Consider the following 6,193-nt stretch of genomic DNA (forward strand, 5'->3'; position numbering starts at 1 on the left):
CACAGGAAAGGGAAAATAAAGTGTTGGGGAGGAGTATAAAATTTTTAGATAGCAGAACCAGGCAAGACCTCAATAAAAGGCGATTATTTGAATAAACCTGAAGGAATGAGGGAACTAGTCACAAAAATATCTGGGCAAAGAGCAGTCCATGCAGAGGGAAGAGCATATGCAAAGGCCTAGAGGCATGAACATACCTGCTAAGTTCCAGTAATAGTGGGAAGGCCAGTTTGGCTAGACTTCAGTGAATGAGAGGAGGAGAAGTTGGAGATTAGGTAAAGACATAGTAGAGTCCCAATCTTGTTGAACCTTGGAGGCCCTAATGAGGGTTTGACTTTTACTCCAAGTGAGCTGGAGCATCTTGAGCAGAAGAGCAACACGATGGAACTTACATGTTAACAAGATCACTCTGGCAGATTTTTGACAATAGATTGCAAGGGGCAAGGGCAGAATTGGAGAAACCACTAGTACTATATTCCTGGAGAAAAGTGATGGTATCTCAGAACAAGATGGCTGCAATGGAGCGGGTGACAAATAGACAAACAATCAGTTTCTGATTATGACTTGAATATAGAGTCAATAAAACTCGAGGGATCTCTGATGGATCAAAGAGAGAGAGAGAGGAAACAGGGATAAGTCAAAGGGTTTAGGCTGAGCAGCTGGAAAAATAGAGTTGCCTTTAACTGAGGTAGGGAAAACTGGAGAGAGCAAGTTATGTGTGTGGGGAGGGCGATACCAGGAGTTCAGTTTAGGACCTATCAGATTTTAGATGTCCAGATGCCAATTGGATACATTGGCCTGGACTTCAGGGGAGTGGTCTGTGTTAGAGATAACAACGTGAGATTGATCTGCATATACGTGATATTTAAAGTTATAAGACTAGATGAGATCAAATAGGGAGTGAGCAAATAGAAAAAAAGAAGGGACCTGAGAACTAGGCCCCTGGACATTCCAACATTCAGAAGTTGAGGATGTGGGAGGATTGATTGAACCTTGGAGATGGAGGCTGCAGTGAGCTGAGACTGCACCATTGTGCTACAGCCTGGACAACAGAGCAAGACCGTGTGTCAAAAAACAAAACAAAAAAACAAAAAAAGGGTGGAAAGAGAGGGAGAGAAAATGGAGCCATCTGAGAAGTTGGAGGAAAACTAGGCAAGTGTGCTGTTCCAAAAGCCAAGTGAAAAAAGCATTTCAAGGAGGAGAACATGATCAAACAATTGTGTAAAATGCTGCAACAGGTCAACTCAGATGAGGATTGGGAAAGAATCACAGGATTTAGCAATATGGAGGTCACTGGTACCCTGTTCAGAGCAGTTTCAGAGTGGAGATTCAAGAAATAATGGGAGAAGAGACATTGATGTCTGTGAATCATATGGTTTGGATCTGCATCCCACCAAATCTCACGTTGAACATGAGATTTTCACATACATGTCCCCAGTATTACAGGTGGGGCCTGGTGAGAAGTGGTTGGATCCTGGGGGTAGATTTCTCATAAATGGTTTGGCACCAGCCCCTTGGTGCTTTTCTTCTGACAGTCAGTTCTGGAGAGATCTGGTTGTCTAAAAGTTTGCAGCATATCCTCCCTTGCTGTCTCTTGCTCCTGTTCCCACCATTTGAGATGCCTCGCCCCCCACCTTAATTGTAAGTTTCCTGAGGCCTCCCAGAAGCTGAGCAGATGTCAGGATCATGCTTCCTGTACAGCCTGGAGAACTGTGAGCCAATTAAACCTCTTTTCTTTTCTTTTCTTTTTTTTTTTTTTTTTTTTTTTTTTTTGAGACAGAGTTTTGCTCTGTTACCTCTGAAGCCAGTCTGGAGTGCAGTGGTGCTATCTCAGCTCACTGCAACCTCCGCCTCCTGGGTTCAAGCAATTCTCCTGCCTCAGTCTCCTGAGTAGCCAGGATTACAGGCATGAACCACCATACCCAGCTAATGTTTGTATTTTTAGTAGAGACAGGGTTTTGCCATATTGGCCAGGCTGGTCTCAAAATCCTGACCTCAAGTGATTCGCCTGCCTTGGCCTCCCAAATTGCTGGGATTACAGGTGCCAGCACTGTGCCTGAGCGCTACAATTCTTTTAAGGAGTTTTGCTCTAGAAGGAATTGGGGGAATACAGCAATAGCCAGATGGGAAGCTGCGGCCAAGAAAGATTTTTTTAAGATGGGAGACATAGCACCAGGCTTGGAGGTTGCTGGGAATAACCTGGTAGAGAGAGGAAAACTGATGAAGAAAGGAAGGAGAATGTTTTTAGGAGGGAATGACCTCTAAGGTACTAGTGATGTGTTGACCTAAGCCAGGAGCTAAATTCATCTACAGGAACAGGAGTGAACAAAGAATACAAGGAAAGATAGATGCTTCACATTTACATTAGTTAAATATTAAATAAAATTTGAAATTCAGTTCCTCACTTGTACAAGTCACATTTCAAGCACCCAGTAGCCCTATGTAACATGTGACTAAGGCTATTTTATTGGACAGAGTGGCTGTAAAATATATCCATCATTGCAGAAAGTTCTTTTGGACAGTGCTTGCCTAGGCTGTGACCATGGGTATAAGTGGCTGAGGTTGGATGGAGGACAAGATCACTAGAGGAGAGGCCAGGTGTTAGAAAGATCATCTGTGTGTAACTTGAAATCGCTAAGACCCAAGACAGAGGTAATATTGAGGTGAGTGAAAGTGGGTCAGTTATTAACATTATAAAAAAGTGATAAATAAATGACTGGAGACTAAGTGATATGGTCTGATGATAAGATAATTATGGAGGAGGCAGGGGGTATGGTGTAGAAGCAGCAATGAGAAGCAAGAGGAACCCTACCTCAACCTCCAGGTCCTGTGAAAGGGAAGCCAGCTACCACTGCAGAAGGCTGCAGGGAAGCAGTGTCACCAGGAGACAGAGCCAAGTTTCAGTTACTCCTCCAGGGGGAGGGGAAGGACACACTCAGAGGAGAGCATAAAGGAAAGGATTCTGCAGATGATTGCAAGTGAAAAGGTTTTGGGAGATGAGGAGGATGGCGAGTAAGGTTAGAAAAGGGGATGGGCAGAGTCAGATGAGGATTAGATGCCCAGTGATGAGAGGTAACCTGGGAGCCTTGGGTTTCTTGTGGGGATCAGACATCAGTGGGGATAAGGGACATGATGAGATCAGTCCTAATGGTCGCAAGGTACATAGTGAAGGATTGGGGGTGGGGCAGGGTGACTTGACAGGAGCTGGAGGGGTTGGGGATCCCCCTCAATGGTTGCTGGGAGAGGCATGGCTAAAGGGGCATCTTACACTGAGCCATGCCCTTTCTCTGGTGGCTGCCTAATGGTGGTCTTACTTGATCCCCACAACTCTATAAAGTGCACACCATTGTTATTCCAATTTTACAGAAGCAGATATATTTAAAAAGCAAGGACTTGGTGAATGAGGGCCTTTAAATTGCAGGTTGAATCTTAATCACCAATGAGGAAGTTAAGAAGGGGAATCTATTTGGGTGTTAAAGTGGAGGGGAATAAAGGACTGGGAGGTGGATTCTGGTTTAACATGTTTGGAGTGGAAGGTGCAGGCAGGGGGAACTGCCACGTGGAAATGAGTTGAAGGTGCTCGGAACTATGGAAGTTGGCTCAGCATTGGTGTTGGAGCTGGAGAAGTGGATTTAAAGTCAGCAGTCCAAGCCAGAGCATATTTTTCACCCCCAGATATTCCCAGGTAGAGGTCTTACCACCTCAAGGAAAATGGAATTGTTTTCTAGGGGTGAGAAACAAGAAGAGATTAGAAATAAATTTCAAGGCCAGGTGCAGTGGGTCATGCCTGTAATCCCAGCACTTTGGTAGGCCAAGGCAGGCGGATCATTTGAGGTCAGGAATTGGAGACCAGCCTCACCATCATGGTGAAACCCCGTCTCTACTAAAATACAAAAATTAGCTGGGTGTGGTTGTGGGCACCTGTAATTTCAGTTACTTGGGAGGCTGAGGCAGGAGAATTGCTTGAACCCAGGAGGCGGAGGTTTCAGTGAGCTGAGATCTCGCCACTGCATTCCAGCCTGGGCAACAGAGTAAGACTCCCTCTCAAAAAATAAAATAAAAACAAAAGAAGTGAATTTCAATTTAGGAACCTGATAAAATCCCAGCTGTTGCCCTCAGACTACCTGTATAATATCTTTTTTCTTGCAGTGTTCTGAAGGATTTTCTCAATTTTACTGCTGGTTAAAGGCTAATGCTTTTGAAACACTGCTTTAATAGTGACCCCTAGTGTTATAAGAAGATATCTGCTAACTGATGAGGTAGTTTGGAAACGAAAATTCCCTTAACCTGAAAGTCATTGCATAGATTGATATTGCCAGAAGGTACCTTCATAAATTATTCAGTCCATCTCTCTGCCTTTAGGGAGGATCACACTTGAACAATTCCAGGTCACTTCCCTTCAAGAAAAATGTAATGGACCTGAAGAGAGTTCAGAGAATGGCAAGTAACATAAACAAGGAGAGAGATGTACTTTCCTGTGAGAATGGATTGAAGAAAAGGAGAAAGAAGAGGACAAGGAGGAGGAGGGACAAGAAGAAACCACAGACTAGAAAATGGACACAAACAAAACAGTGAAGTAATAGAACAAATCTTTACATACTAGCTCTAAGAGGCACCTGTTTGAAACTATGAAGGGGCTACATTAGCGTAATCCCGGCGACCATTTTTGAGCATTTGCTCCATGGCAGGCATGCTTACAACCACCTATAAGGTAAGCATCATTATGATCTCCATTTTACAGATAAGGAAACAAGGTATAGCACTCAGTTAATCAGCCGAGGCGCCAGGTGCTATGACTTACGCCTGCAATCCCAGCACTTTGGAAGGCTGAGGTGGGGGGATTGCTTGAGTCAAGGCACTTGACACCAGCCTGGGCAACATAGAGAGACCTCATCTCTACAGAAAATAAACAAAATAAGCTGCATGCGATGGTGCACACCTGTAGTACCAGCTACTTGAGAGGCTGAGCTTGGAGGATCACTTGAGTCCAGGAGGTTGAGGTTGCAGTGAGCTCATACCACTGCACTTCAGCCTGGGCAACAGAGGCTGAAAAAATAAAAATAGCTAAGCTGAGACAGCTCCAAGGGGCAAAATCAGGATCGGAACTCAGGCTTTTTGACTCCTAAGTGTGTGCTTCTAATCTCAATGCAACAGCCCTTAACTAATAAACGGGGATGCTAATTTATATGCAGAAAGCATATAAGTCATTAAACTGGCAAAGGCTAAAAATATAAATTTGTTCTAGAAAAGTGTGGATGTGAACATGGCAGTTTGGGAACATCTGTGATGTTTTCAGGCAAATCCCCTGATCTGACCTGGTGTGCTAATTCTCATGTCCTTACTACATATCAAATCTATGGACTTTCAGACAGACCAAGCAGTACATTTCAATTTTTTTAAAATCTGCAACAGCAGAGAAATTCTTCATGTCTAGCTAAATCCCTCCTGTTGATGCCTATTTTCTTTTATCCTGTCATCAATGAAGATGGAAAACAGCTGGACATAATCCTCTCCAACCTTTTCTATATGTGAACACCATTAAGTCTCTCCAGGTTTCTGGTATATCCACCTTCAAGATACATAGTCCTCCTTCCATTTGAATATCTCCACAGGTTTTGTTATTTATCTTGTGATTTTAATGACCCTTAGGGAAGCATTTCCAATCCTAAAGAGAAGTTTGTGCTGATGTAATTAATAAACCATAAACATGTTTTAATTCGTAAAAGCGATGCAATGCCTCTAATTTTCAAAGGGCTTCCATATTCCTTATCTTACTTGATTCTCACATATTTGTCCCTGTTTTACAGAAGAGAAAGTGAGGCTCAGAGAAATTAAGTGATTTGCCCAAGGTCATATAAGGAAATTGTGGGAAAAAAACATAACAAGATTGTTAAAAAGAGGAAGCAAGGTATATGATGACTGAGAAAGTCAAAGGGAAAATTTTAGAAGACATGTAAGTATTGAAAAATAATCCTTTTTGCTTTTCTGTTTGTGTTTGGCAACTATCAGCATCTGGAAATATAAATATTCAGCAAACAAAAGTACAGTCTCCTTTTCCAGTCACCCACAGGGCTTTCATTTTCACAACTGGAGCCCAGAGCCCCTCCTTCCACTTACAGGACTTCGGGAGCTGCCAACTCAGTGCCACCTAATTATTATGAGGCCAGGCACTGTTCCCACCACTCCACTGTATTAA

The 6,193-nt window shown here is 43.2% G+C and overlaps 1 long non-coding RNA gene across 1 annotated transcript; it reads left to right on the forward strand.

The window, feature by feature from the left end:
- Window positions 1–2,475: 2,475 nt before the first annotated feature.
- LOC117084829 lies at window positions 2,476–5,985 on the forward strand. Its single transcript, XR_004437695.1, has 3 exons — window positions 2,476–2,660; window positions 4,360–4,708; window positions 5,805–5,985. It is a non-coding gene; the product is annotated as an uncharacterized LOC117084829 (long non-coding RNA).
- Window positions 5,986–6,193: the final 208 nt, after the last annotated feature.

Source organism: Trachypithecus francoisi, unplaced genomic scaffold, assembly GCF_009764315.1.
Source record: "Trachypithecus francoisi isolate TF-2019V2 unplaced genomic scaffold, Tfra_2.0 Lachesis_group1, whole genome shotgun sequence".
NCBI classification, from domain to species: domain Eukaryota; kingdom Metazoa; phylum Chordata; class Mammalia; order Primates; family Cercopithecidae; genus Trachypithecus; species Trachypithecus francoisi.